Consider the following 14,822-nt stretch of genomic DNA (forward strand, 5'->3'; position numbering starts at 1 on the left):
TGAATGAGTCATTAAATGAATCACTGGGATTTATTGAGCGACTCCAATCTTTTTAATCAGTTTTTCAAAAAGATTTATTCATTTATTCATTTAGTTACCTTTTCTGTAGGTTCTTGTGTGTTATGAGTCAAATAAACCATTCCCTCAACTTTATTTAGTGGATCAAATATTTTGAAGGGGCGTATTTTTTAATTAGGTCCAACTAATGAAATTCCTTCACAACCTGCTCGAATGCACTTTGCTATTTCTATAATCAATCTTTATAGGCAAGAAAGCAGTTGAGCAATTCAAACGTCTGTGAACAAAAAATGTCACTGAATGGAAGTGAACAAGAATGATTTGTTCACTTAAAAGATTCAAATAGGAAAAAGTATCAAAAAACTATACACATCAGCTTTAACTTGGGCCCCAAAATGCTTGTTTTAGTTGGCAATGAGAAATGTGATCGCAATGTGTTAGAAAAACTTCCTACTCAACCTATGGAGCTACAGGCTGCAAATATCCTAGACTGCTGTGCACCGGCTAGAAGATAAAGCCATTAGTCATTTTAGTCTATTGAGCAATACATCCGTATTTGGTAATATATGAAGGCTATAGAATGTCTGTTCTCTGATGTCGTTGTTTGTGTTCCAGCTGGTCTTTCCAGATTCTATGCATACTATATATAGAATCTGAAATGTCTTTCCCTCTTACTTTGAATACATCCATGTCTTTGAACACACATTTATTCACTTCTACAGTTGCAAGATTTTTTTTTAACCCTTTGTAATTACCTGGATTTACTCATAAAATGTAGTTTGATTTTCATCGAACTCACTATCATTTACACACAATCTGACTAAACTAATGAGACTGAGATAGAGCACCCTTGAAATGAGCAACATGCGAGTCATTTTCCTTGCATCTGTAGCTACGTGAATCCTAACACAACACAAGATGCATTGGATGATAACTATCACTCCCACTGGGTACTGAAGTTACCATCACATTGGCGCTAAAATGATTCCATTGGCCAAGCATTTGTTTCTGCATTTGCACAGATAATGTTTTTGACTTGGGTTGTGGGCTAAGAACTGTGCTGGAAGGGAACAGCATGAGTAATGTTTAGGCCAGCTCCTGGGGAGTCAGTGTGAGAAAATGAACTAACTCTGACCAGCATAAATCACCTCTTTCTTAAACAGCTAAGTGCTCTTTTTCTTTCCCGCTTTTTTAAAAACCATTTAAGATCATAGCACATTGTTAGTCCTGGCGGGACGCTCTGAAAACACAGTGTTGTCTTTTACGATGCTTCACCTCATTTCCTCAGCTCAATGTTTCTTGGTTTGAGCTGAAGGACTGACTGGCTGCTAGCAAGAGACTTATAACCTTACTGTGTTTATTTTTTCAGCCACTTGAGGAGTGCAATTTCGCTCCTGAATTGGTCAGACGGGCTGGAGCTGTGATAGGAGCCAATGGCTTCCTGGATTTGGCTGCTCGGGAGCATGTTTTTCCACCTCAAACGACTTTTAGTTCTCACTGTGCTGACCCAACTGAGCGTATAAAGATGTAAAGGTCTCAAATGAGGACAAATAGAGGAACTTAGTGTGGACAGAACAATGTTGGGTCCTCTTCCAAGATCTGCATTCCCTGCTCGCCAAGAAGAACATTGGGTGACTCAGAGCTGGTCCGGGGTGTTTTCCCCTTTGAACAGGAAAAACGGCGCTCCACCCCGTCCGTTGAACGCTAGTGTGAAGCCCATATGGTTCCTGATTGAGCTGCACATGTGCTGGGATGGGTTTGTCTTGTTCAGATAGCAGGTGCATTGCCAGATTGGTTATTTGTGTCCTTGATATGTTTACACAAAGTGTTCTTCCCTTGATCGCAGCTATCCATTGTTCTGTGGCCTTCAGCTAAGGCATCCATTATTACAAAGCCAGTGATTCGACTTTTCAGCATAATTCATTTCCTGAAAACAGAACAGTTAGGAGATTGCTTATCAGTGTAGGTTAAAATAAGCCACTTTCAAGTTACTGTGATATTATATTTTGGTGTCTAGATATGGCTTGCATCCATCTTTCGATGTCCTTTTTTTTTTTATATAGCTAGGATTTGGGTGGGGTTCTGCATACTGTATACTTTATTAAGATCAATCTTAAAGGTGCTCTAAGCGATGTCGGGTGACGTCACTTCTTGTTGACGTTCAAAGTATTGTCAAACAAAACGGAGGCTAGCTCGACCCTCCGTCCTCCTCGTCCCATCCCCTCCCCCTCCCTTCCGTACTTCCTGAAACTGTCATGAGGCTTTTCCGATGTAAATTTAGGACTTTGTGCGTTCCTTCTTCTTTTCCCTCTTCTTTGCTATTTGTTCATCGGAATGTCTTTGGTCGTGTGTCGGCCATATCAAAATTCAAGAGAATATAATTCTAACGTTAGTCGTTGTCGTTGTCTAGGACATCTCTCCTCTAGCTAATTTCCCTCTTCATGCTTCTCTCTCCTCCACCCCCCACCCCCCCCCCCCCCTTCATGTGCACGCACACTAACCCCCCAACCCCCACCCCCAAATCAATCTTGTCCGTTATTGGCTGGAACACTGTTTGTTATGTTTCGTGGTCCAGGCTGGGCCAGTTTGTTTTTGTTGCCGTTTGTGGAGCCTGGGCTGTCTGTTGGTTATTGCTGTAAGTATGGGACCTTTCCACTGCCAATACATACACAACACGCTGCTGTGAGCAAGTAAGACATGCTGCTGCTGTACAATATAGCATAAGCAAATTACCCATAGCAGATCTATACAGGTGGAGCTGGGGAAGGTGGAGGGTTTCTGAAAGTGCGCTGGACTGCTACAGCAAATGATGACCAAGTATTTGAAGGTTGAGCAGCGAGCTCATTGGCTACTGATACAGCAGGAACCAATCAGCTGTGCCCTATAGAGAATGACGGGATTGCAAGCAGATTGAGTTAAGGACCTATCAGCCTGCGCCATCTAGAGTTTCATGACAGAACTGTGCATTTCAACCTCACAAATTTAAAATGCATTCTCAATTCAATTTTCAATGGTGCACAACCCTGGATGTACCTGGGACAGTACTGTGTGTGGTTTATTTGTCTGTTTCTTTCTATTTACTTTGCATATGTGAGGAGGAGGGTCATATCTTGCATAACCAGACTGTTGGCATAAAGTTTGGTCCAGTTTGCCATTTATTTTGACCAAGCACTGTTTACTTGGAGAGGAAAGGTCTGCCTGATTGTCTGATTGAACAGGAAGCCCCAAATGACAAAGAATAATTATAATTATATATTTATGTATATATTATATTTATAATATTTAGTTTTAATAAATAATAATGATTAGAGAGAATCCATAATCAGTAGAGTTTATCGGCTAAAAGTTAGTGTACAGTATGTGCTTATGAAGTTTGAAGTCTGTTTGAGGTGTGGTTGACAGGAAGCATATGTGTTCTGGCTTCTGAGCAGCAGGATCTCCTGTACACACACTTTCCTCCCCATAAAAATGTACGGTACAGTTGAAGCGGTTGTTTAGTACCAAAATATGCTATAATGCATTTGGAAGTGAAGGAATAGGACTTTCATCTTCAGTTAACATCGTTCAACAGACTCTGCGGTACCAGGTAAGGCACAAGCCAATGTGCAACAGTGATTTACTTGCACTCTCTAAGATGTGCAGTTCTTATTTATCACATTAAGTTTTATAATGATTAGATGATGATGATTCCTATGGAGTTCAGTGTTGGTATTTGTTTTCTGTATGGAAAATTCTATACCACCCACTCTCTTTAGTTGGTGGTGACCCATTTTTACAGTGGCTTTGTTCATTCTGAACACATGCTGAGAATTTTCTAGCTGTGTTTTTTTATCTAGCTGCTATACAAGCCTGTGGCCATGCAGTAAGCTGTGGAGTGTCATGCCTCATTTGGATACGATCCTGCAGCCAGCTTTACTTTAGAAGTGGTTTGCCGTTCTTTACCCCTATTCGGCTTATGCAGCTACAGCACAGGTCATTGCTTCATATGAGTTGCAAGCTGCATTCTCCTAGCCTCACTCTGGCAGCACCTTTCAGCAAAATTTCATATCCAATGGTCTGTCTCCTATTCTGGGGACTTTCTTCAGATAGACTAGTTTGTCATTAAGGAGGATTTATGTCTGGTATGTAATAGAGAAGTTTTGGGTGAACATGGGTGGGTGAAGTGGTTGTATAGCCCTGTGGGGTGCTGGCTAGACTGGGTTTGGCATGGAGATGAGCTTGGCAGGGTATAGCAACCATTATAACTATGAAGGACATGACCCCCGCTTTTAGAAATGACTAAACTGAACCCCTCCACTTTTTGGAAGATAGTCATTATTTTTTAAAAGGTTTATTTTTCTTGAGTGCAGTCCAAAGGAAAACTACACTTGCATTTTATGAAAAATGTGAGTGGTGTTTGCCGGCACAAAACTCGCTGCTGCAATGCTAGCATGTATACTGACTGGGTGGTTTCCAGGGTGTACCTATGCCGTTTCTAAGGTGTTATACATTGAAATGTTGTTGCTAGGGTATTGTGGATAGTTACTTCACTGCTCCCAGACACAGAGGGCAGAGCTTTTGGCCATTAGCTTCTTCCCTAAGACTCCACTGTTTCCCTCTGTTTACCCTGAGTCCCTCTTCTCTGGCTCAGCTCCCAGTCTTTGATTTTTGTCGGTATTTCTCAGGTTTTGCACGTCCTCAGTCTCCTCCTGCTGAAAACAATGCTTTCACATGGGCTTCTTGCTTTTAGGGTGTGCCCATTGAGTATAATTGAGCTGTTCACATCAAGGTCTCTTCTGAAGTTCCGATCCTGTACAACAACAAGCCTTTGTAACTCTAATTATGGAAGGTAAACAGTTTCGGAGCCTAACAGATTGTGAAGTCAGTGACAGATTGAAGCATTTGATGTTCAATACTGTTGAAGAGTGAGGCGTCTCTTGAAGGAAGTGAACTCCCTCTGCTTTTTGGGACGGGACTATGATTTCCTGAGATTTATAGAGTAAATGGATCGAGATGGAAGCCAAGAGGTGATGATAGTTGTCATTCAGCAGAGGAGAGAGAATAATGATTGGAAGCATATGAACCCAGACTCCCGCATCTGCTCAGTTGACTGATGTGATTATACTGTATGTTCAATCAAATCATAAGTCACAAGTCACACACAGTATTTTTCATTGATTTGAAAAAACAGCTTTGTTTTCAATAAAGCAAGTCTGTTGCCCTGAATAGGACTGGCCAATACTTTAATATTTACAATATTTGTGATGATTTTTCTTGCATTGTTAGATTAAGAAACATATTGAATATCACAATGATTTTAATGCACTTTTTATTTGGCCATTAAGACCATATCATTAAACAAGGTTTGCAATCATTTTAATGAACCAATTCAAAACTGAATCAATCATTAGTCAGAAAGGCTGTTTTGAAATTTGTAATGTGTTCAAATGTTACTAAAAAGCAACATATTTTCAGAACAAATGCATAATGAAATATGTATTGAATTGAAATCATATCATGCTTTGCAAATTTAACACTTTTTACCATACCCGATTTTGTGAAGTATTATGTATTTCTTAGTGTACAGTCAGCACATACAGTAAGACATGATCGCTTGGTATTTCTCTACAGTCACAGAGCTGACCTTTTGTTCCAGATGTTTTAAGCCGGTGCTTGACATTCGGCTCATTTCTGAGTTCATGAGGAGTTAGTCTCTCTCACACAGCGGGATCATTGACCCCAGGAGACACATTTTGTGATGTGAACACATGTACCTGACTTACTGACAAGAAACACCAGAGCTTGCATCATAGTATCAGATGTTAAATTATGAGCATGTCCAGATGGGATATGCAGGAATTTCTGTGGAGTGGATTGTTAAACGGAGCAGAGAGTATAGAGTCTTATTGATAGAGGAAAGCATTACAAATCTACCATAATATTTAATTTCAGCATAAAATGTCACTCACAACTTAATATGATTCTGTAATGTGTAAAACAAACAGATTACAGAGTGAAAAAAGTCAATATTCAATGAATGAAAAAAAAAAAATAAGCTTGGTGGGTTTTGGGGGCTTGGTGATGTCTATGTAATAGGAATGTCTGAATTCTGTGTGTGGTTTTACCTTCAGGAGAATGTGATATTACAGTGTTTCATCTCACTATCATCTGTTATGTGTGCTATATGAACTTGAGACTTTATGTAGGGATTATGATGGTACACAATCTTTGACCCTAGCTTGTCATAGGACACGATGAATGAGATGTCTACATGGTGAAAGTGAATCTGTACGGATTACTTGGGGTTCTGTAGCTCTGATATTTGAGTCAAATGAGATTCAGGTTCAGAATTTTTTACAGGAATCATTTGCAGGGACATTTATGAACTCCAGGTCTTTGCATATCACTATTGCTTTGTTTCTCCATATGGCTTAATTTGGCTTAAACTGTTCTACATCAATGCTAGTTTTTGTGATTTTATTCCTTTATATAGGCCTACTTCTAGACTAGAAATCCATGCAGAATTAATGATATGTTAAATGCTCAAATCGATATACTGGTCTCATATGGTTTTAAAATCTCAGTATGATTTAGTTTGAGTTCTGATCAGCTTGATACTTTTGAATTGAATTGAATTGTTCAGAGTTCTTTAGTAATAGAAAGACTTTTCTTCTTTTTTCATTTGTTGATACCTTTAATGCACACTTGAAGCACACTTGAGCTCTAAAGTCAAACGCTCGAACATGCAAAAAGCACACTGAAGGAGTTACACACTTCTGAACATCACTTGCACCCTAGAGGGCCATTTGTTCTGGTGAAGTGTTTTCGCATGGATTGTGTCTACAATCAGAGGCCGAAGAACAACCCAGGTTCACTGGAAATACATGACTCTACATTTTTAGACTCTACATACAATTCACTGGAGTTTCCTGCTAAAATGAACACGAGGAAATACATTATTTATTTTCACACAAATTATGATTACATGGGCAGATTATCGATTAAAAAAGACGTAGAGTTTCACGTGGTTCCTTGCATAATACTGTGCTATTACCTCAAAACACCTTTACCATGTGCATGATTTGTAAACTAATATATTTTAACATTACATCATATATCCAGCTCCATATGTATGGCGTAAAGTTGCACTTGGTACAGTATTGCACTTGCAAAACGGAGCACTTGGGTATTCGACAAAAGAGCTTAAATCCATGTAAAAACAAGGTCAAATTCTATGGTTTCTTCAGCAAATGTGTCTTTTAGATCACATTTTCTTTCTTCAACACTATTGGTTGGGTTGAGTGTAGGTTGTACGTAATTTTCAAAAGCGATATAGTGTTAACCTTTTAGCGCCACGCACTGGACATTTCACTTTAAAACTGCTGTGGATCATGCAACAAGAAGCTTGATATTATTTTTGATAAAAATGTCGCCACAGGCGCGTATTTGTCATGAGCCTTGGTTGCTGAAAAGCTTGTCTATTTGGGATTTCTCTGTTAGATGATTACTCATCACTCATGATTTATGTGTTCCTCTTCCTACTAAATTTTCAGCATAGATACAGTTTGGAAAACAAACGGCAACACCCAAACTGGTTGACATGGAGTAATCAAGACAAGGTGGAAAATATGTAAACAGCAGGCCAAGTGAGTAACAGCATGATCCATTAGTCCCTGGAGAAAGAGCAGAAGAGAAGAGAATACACATGCTGAAAACAGACAAATGATATTAGTTTTATTAGAAACAGACTCTATCATGACATTGGCATTGCCATGAGGGATATTAGAGTGTATTATGAGTTCCTCCGTTGGGTGGAGCTCAGTCAGACAACACATTGTTATTGAACAAACTGGAGTAAGATTGTTTTCAAAGTGACATCGCCAACTACTCGCCTGGCATGCATAATACAGCGTTTTTGCGAATCCGTGTGAACGGGGATTGTTTTGACAACATTGCTGTCTATACGCAAAACTTTTATGGTTTTTTTTGTACACCGTTGTCGTGTAAAAGTCAGCAGTCATGCACCAGGATTTTTCTTTTGCAGGCCCACAGGAACAGCATTAAAAATCCTGTCTGTTCTCCAACCCAGAGCATTCTCTCTTACTGTAATTGTTGATTATTTTCATTGCTTGGCATTCGTTGGCTTGTCTGCTGTGTCTCTAGGAACTCGATATGTGGACATAGTCATCACTCCGCCAGAGTGTGTGAGTCCGCATGTTTCTGATGAACGTATGTGTGTACATTCTGTTGATTCGAGCGGTGTTGGGTTCCTGCGGTGAGCCTGCCTATGAGTAGGCTTGATATTGCGTGACCTTATTGAATTGGTCTTCACGGATAAAACCGTCTGTTGAGAGTCATAAAAACAATTCCATTCCATGTATGGAGTCATTGTACAGTCAGTTTCACAATGCACGTCTACTAACAATGCATTAAAGAAATAGTTCACCCAAAAAATTATTCACACTCACGTTGTTCCAAACCTGTATGACTTACTTTATTCTGTGCAACTTAAACTAAATGATGTCCATGTAACATTGAACTTTCATTGTACACTAACACATGGTTTGGCTAAAATAAATAAATAAAAGAATAATAATGCAACAGTTTGCACCAATCTTCAACATTTATTTTCCTTATCCAATCTTATGCAAAGCATGCAAATCCACTACCCACTTTTTAAAGTTAAAAGAGTAAATGAACACAAAAAGTTTACATTTAAATTACACATATAATTATCAACATTATTATGTCAACAGAACTCATTAAAATAGTGTTTGCAAATTAAAAGGTTTAACTGAATCAATATATTAGAATTTTTAACTTCCATCCATGCATTTTGTTTTAAGTTGTGGAAACTACTGAATTTATTTTTAGAATGTATGCTAATAAATGCTTTTAAAATGTCTTTAAAAAAAGGCAAACATTTCAAAATGTCAAGAAGTTGAGTGAATGATGACAGATTTATTTATTTATTTATTTTAGGGGGTAAACTATCCCTTTAAATACAAGTGTGTTTGGTTAATCATAGCATCAACAACTTATGCACACACTGTAAAAATAATTGCATGATTAATAAGTTATGACAGCATATATTTTTACATTGCTTTAACTCATCAAACTAAGTGAAGCAATTTGCATCATTTTTTATGTTATAGAAGTTTCAACAAATTTTTTAAAAGTCAAGTTTAATGTAATCCAAGCTGATTGTACTTGTAAATCAGCAACTTCTTCTTTTTTTTCTTCTTCTTTTTTTTTTTTTTTTTACAGTGTAGCTCTTAAAATGTGCCGACTCATCAGTTCTAATCTTCAGCATACAGTAGGGGCCAGAAGCCGTGTCCGGAGGGGATATTTGTTTTTAATGACCACACAGGTTAAATTAAACCATCAAAATATAAGAACATTATTTTATATTTGTAAATATTTTAAATATGAGGGAAGAACAAAACACTAAACTTAAAAATTATTTAGCAAAAAAAGGGAAACTAAAGCAACAGTTTAATTTTATTATGCACAAAAAAATACATTGAAAAAAAAGCTCAAAGAAAAGAGCACACATAGACTTCGACATAATCTGTTATTAATTTTCAGTTGGTTCTCTCTTGTTTTTGCATGTGTTCATAAATTCTTTGTTTGACAGCCTGGTCTTATTGGTACAATTTGGCATGTTTCATTACATTATCACAAATAAAACAATTAAATTCAATTTCAATTCAACTTTATTTTGGATATCGCACTAGTCACACTCGCACTAGTCCATCTTGGTCGCTTTAAAAGCAGACGACAAGCATCATTGTAGGCCACCTGCAGCCTTTGCAGACTGGCTTTTTTATAGTTAGTCCAAAGATGGGCCGTGTACAGAGATGTACAATATGTCTTAAACAGAGTCATCTTAACATTGTCTGTACAGTGTCCAAACTTGCGTGCGAGAGTATTAGCCTGGGCATACAAAGTTATACATGGTCTAAAAATGTCTTCATCATCAGGCATGTCCTCTGTGAAGATATGCCCAAGATACTTGAATTTCCTTGTGACTTCAAGCACAACATTTGACAGAAAGAAGTATGGAAATTTTATAAACTTGTCTTCCTTGGTCCTACAGATCATGACCACACTCTCAGTTGCATTATACTGTATGCCATGTTCTAGACCATAGACTGAACAAATGTTGAGGAACTGCTGTAGCCCAGCAGAGCTCGGACTAAACACTACGAGATCATCTGCATACATCAGGTGATTCAGAACAAAATCCTCAGCCAGGCAGCCACACAGCCAGCTTGGTGACAGTTCGTCCAAATACAAGTTAAAAAGAACTGGGGACAAGATTCCCCCTTGTCTCACCCCATTACTAACTTTGAATGGAGCAGACACACTGTTCCCCCGTTTGATCTGCATTGTTTGCTGTGCATACCAGTAGGTTAGCATACGTACTACATATTTGGGTACACCTTTTTGGATTAATTTAATAAATAATTTCCTTTGGTTTACTCTATCGAATGCATCTAAGAAACACATAAAAATGGAGGAGCTCTGGTTATATATTTAGCAATTATCTCTTTAAGAGCATAATATACACATGTCTGCGCCCAGCATAGCTTTAAAACCAAACTGGTTATCCATAGATTTAACACATTCTGAGATCCTGTCCAGCAGGATTATTTCCATATTTTTTGACACTATGCTGGCCAATGCTATTGGTCTGTAATTGTCAGAACTGCCGACTTTCCCAGTTTTGTCTTTGACCACAGGAACTAACAAGACAGTTAGCATTGAGTCAGGTAAAAAAACATGTACAAGAAAAGCAGTAAAACAGATAGAAAGCAGTGGAGGCAACCTCACACCTGCAAACTTTAAATGCTCAGCAGCAACACCATCCAACCCACTAGCTTTATTATCAGACAATTTGCAAATTGCTGACAGGATTATATCTGTGCTGTCAACTTCACTTACAATTGACTCCAAGCATGACTATGCAAAATGATTACAGATACAGATTACAGACAAACTAAAACAGATTTTTTTTTAAATAATATTTAAATAAAGTGTGAAGATGCCAATTTTCCTAAGCCTGTCATCACTTTCAGCCACTACTGTACGTGAGGATTGAGTGAGCTGTGTTCTATCAATCATTACCACCTCGCCGCTTAAAGAAAGCCTCAGGAATTCACAGTTTGTTGAATGTGCGCTCCATATGTGACTATGAACGTGCGGTGGGCTGCCTGTTCACACACCTGCCGCTCCGCAGGGCTCTGATTGGCCCCTGCCTCTCTGCAGGACTCTGATTGGCCCCTGCATGTTCCAGCAGGACGTTCCTCCTCGGAATCACGGGAATGTTCCAGTGTGTTGACTGGAAGAATGGTTCTTGTTTTGGGACCACTTGGGCTCTTGTGTCATGCTAGACCTGGCATTTATTTTTCATTACACTAGTTGCAGACATTAAACACCATCCTGAGTGTTACTTATAGCCATAACAATGCTTATTACAGGCAGCACCAAGAGGATCATTAAAGATAATAAAATCCAGGACACAGGAAATATGTCAGACTCATAACATGCCAACATCTAATAGGGGATTTTTGCAGGTCTGCGTTCTTTGTTTGTGTTGTTGTTGGTGATCAAAGATGCGTGTGTAGTCTTCTGTTTTGATGAAGGTGTTAATGATCGTGTTTAATGTACATGCACATGAGAATTTAGATTGAAATTGAAATTGGTCATATGCGATTATCTACGCATCATGTAAACGTGTTAACCTGATTGCTTGATTAAAACAATATTTCAGTTTCTAGAAATTCACATACTGTAAATCAGAATTTTTTGGAAAACACATTGTTTATTTATATCGATGCATATCCAAACAAAGTAATTCTGAGTGCTAGTTGTGAAATGTCACAACGTAATATCGTATAGATTGGTAGTAGGGTCTCGCAAGCAAGCGAAGTCCACATCAAGTGCTCCATTTGGGACATGGCCAATATCTTGCTAGATGGGATAGTTGTGCTTTCCCTCTGCTCTTCTCCTCCTCTTTCGTCAGGCTTGTCATTAATGCTGGATTCTGCATCCCACATCTTACCAACATCTGGTACGAGATACTCCGAACAGACATCTCACTTTGAAGCTGACATCTTCTGTATAATTATTTTGATATAAGCAAACAAAACAGCTCATGTTTTCCAATAGGATGGTGCGCTGAATAAAAAGACCTTCAGTTGTTAGCTTTGTGGAAACCACCATCAGAAATGCTGATTAGATGGCAGGAGTGCACATAGTCACGCCCCAACAAATGATTGTCTGTATTTTTAGGAGCACAAAGAGCTGTATTTTTCAGAATCAAGCTGGAACATTATGATTCAAGTTGTTTCCACATGAAACAACAATTATTAGGCTTAAGAATGGAAAACCGGTTACTTATACACAGGAGTGCACATAACTGGTAAAAAATAAACGATGTGTAGCAGAAAATGTGGAGCGAAGCGCTTTTGAGTACCAAGTACCAGGAACACGTTTACTTACTGGAGTAGATCTCTGGTACGATAGCAATCATGATGATAAGTGTGTTCATTAATTATTAGAGAATCGCAGCTGATCCGTGATGTGTACGGACCAGGCCCCACGGTTCGGCACGCATGTGATTCACGGATCAACTGCTAAGTTTAACCATACTAGAGTTCAAGTTTTTATTTGGACGGGGTTTGTCTTGCCAATTTACACATTCAAACACGGAAGAAGAGGCGGAAATCGGGACTCGCACATGAGAGAGAGAGAGAGAGAGAGAGAGAGTGAAACTGAAACTGCTGTTGTCTGTGTCATTAATGTTAATAAAATGAAACAAAGATGAACCTATATTTAATTTATACATTGAACAAATAGTGTTATTGTAAGGAGAGCAGTCAGTTTATTAAATTATTATATTACATTATATTATATTATACAGTATTATATTATATTAATTAATTATATTATCATATTCATTTTATTTTTTAATATGGTGTTTTATCAGTACACTGTTTTTTGAATGGTCGTCAATAGAGAAAGATGCTGTTTGTCCACACAATGATGTATTTATGGAGTTGTTGAACTACCTGAGGGTAACCATCCAAACCCTGACCAGGGGGTAATGCTGTTTCGGCGGTGACATCACTGCTCTCTGTGGTTGTGTGAGGTCTGTTTGCCAGCGAAGGGAGAGAGGTGTGTAATCTGAACGGACCCCTCCGACTGGATTCAATAGAGAGCACATTGTGCCGTGCTTCTCGGAGTCTTCGTAGGAGCATGTTCACTCCAGTCCGACTTCAAAGAGAGAAACACTGAGAGAGACGGCTGTTACGCTAATAGTTTGTGTGCCGTTCGTGAAAAAAACAGATAATGTTATCTGCTCTCCTCATCAGGGCTCAGATAAACCTTTGATAAACCAATTTGTTCTGGAAAAAAAAACCAAACTTTCCCATGTACGTTGGATAATTACATTGCAAGGATGTTTTTACGTCACTTTACATCAATTATGTGGTGTAGTGCTGCACAATTAATTTAATTAACGTGTGGTTATTTCCTTATTAAACAACACAACCGTGTGATTGAATGTAGTAAATATAGTCATAACTTAAGATTTTTTATAATCTTTCATTATTTATTTATTATTTAAGTAAACCCAATAATATTTTTTTTATTTTTTTTATTTGTATTTTCTTTTTTTATTTATTTAATTGGATTTATTTTATATTTTCTTTTATTTAATTTCTTTTTTTTAATTTTTATAATTTAATATAAAAAATAAACAAATCATCTCAATGTTATTGTCTGACCCAATCAAACAGCCCTAATGTGGTGGTGTAGTTAAACTCAGAAAATAAGTTTGTATCCTGAGGGCCGAAGGTTACAGCCCTAAACCTGTCAGTATCTTCTCAGTAATTGCTTTGGTTCTGTCTGGTCTCAAACAGCCCTGAAGCCAGCGTTAAATTCCATGCTGTTAGTGATGCCTGTATGATCATTTGCCTGTTTTCCTCAGAAGTTTTTTTTGATTTATTTTTATGGCTATTTATTTATCTCTAAGATTAAATTTAGCAAATCTCTCTGATCTATTTTGCGCTTCTGTCTAGCGTTTATTTATACCCCAAAGATGGAATTGCATTGTTTTGATTTGCTGCTATTTCCTTCAGGAACAGCTCTACAAATCTGGTGTTGTTGTGTTTTGTCTGAAATCCATCAGATTCGGAGCATCTTTCAGAAAAGCGCAGACTGCTGGATGTAGCTCCTCCGGCTGTTTTAAAGTGGATTAAAGTCTTTTGTTTTTCACTGCTCTTCACAGTTACAGTTACTCACGCCGAGTGCCGTTTCTGAGGCGCTCCTCTACGTAACTCAGTTTGCCTTTGAGCTTGTCAACTCATGTTAAACCTGTAAACTGAGAACTTGATAACAGCTAGAGATGGAGAGGGCTGATGAAGAGGCTTTTTGTGTGTCAAAACCAAGTCCAACCCACAAAACCTGCTGGGAATTTCAGCTGTTTTTTTTGTCATTCTCATGTCATTACTGTAAACTTTAAAGTAATTCTATAGTGTGAACCCTCTTATTTATTTATTTGCATTGCAGTCATTTCAGTCTGGGTAATTGCTATGAAACTAATGTCACAATGCCAAATATCTTAATCGTCCTTAAAATAACCAATTTTATTAAATGATTTTATTTTAGGGTATTTATCAGCTGTGAAATATTTAGCATTCATCTTTATTTATTATTCTTATTCCATTGTGATCATGAATAACTGACTAAATATACAGTGTGTATATATATATATATTTGAAATGTACCATTTATTTTGACAATACTTACACACATGA

At 37.9% G+C, this 14,822-nt stretch overlaps 1 protein-coding gene across 10 annotated transcripts in view; it reads left to right on the plus strand.

Moving 5' to 3' along the window:
* The window catches only part of tns1b (tensin 1b), a 224,740-nt gene that overhangs the window by 100,292 nt on the left and 109,626 nt on the right, over positions 1-14,822 (plus strand). Inside the window, exon 1 of one of the 10 annotated variants that reach the window (XM_084421592.1) lies at positions 3,461-3,604. The exons of the other annotated variants lie outside the window; for them this stretch is intronic. The gene's annotated coding sequence lies outside the window, so the exon portion shown is untranslated. Of the gene's footprint in view, positions 1-3,460; positions 3,605-14,822 lie in introns of those variants that run through there. 10 annotated transcript variants of the gene reach the window in all.

Source organism: Rutilus rutilus (genome assembly GCF_951802725.1).
Source record: "Rutilus rutilus genome assembly, chromosome: 10".
NCBI lineage: Eukaryota > Metazoa > Chordata > Actinopteri > Cypriniformes > Leuciscidae > Rutilus > Rutilus rutilus.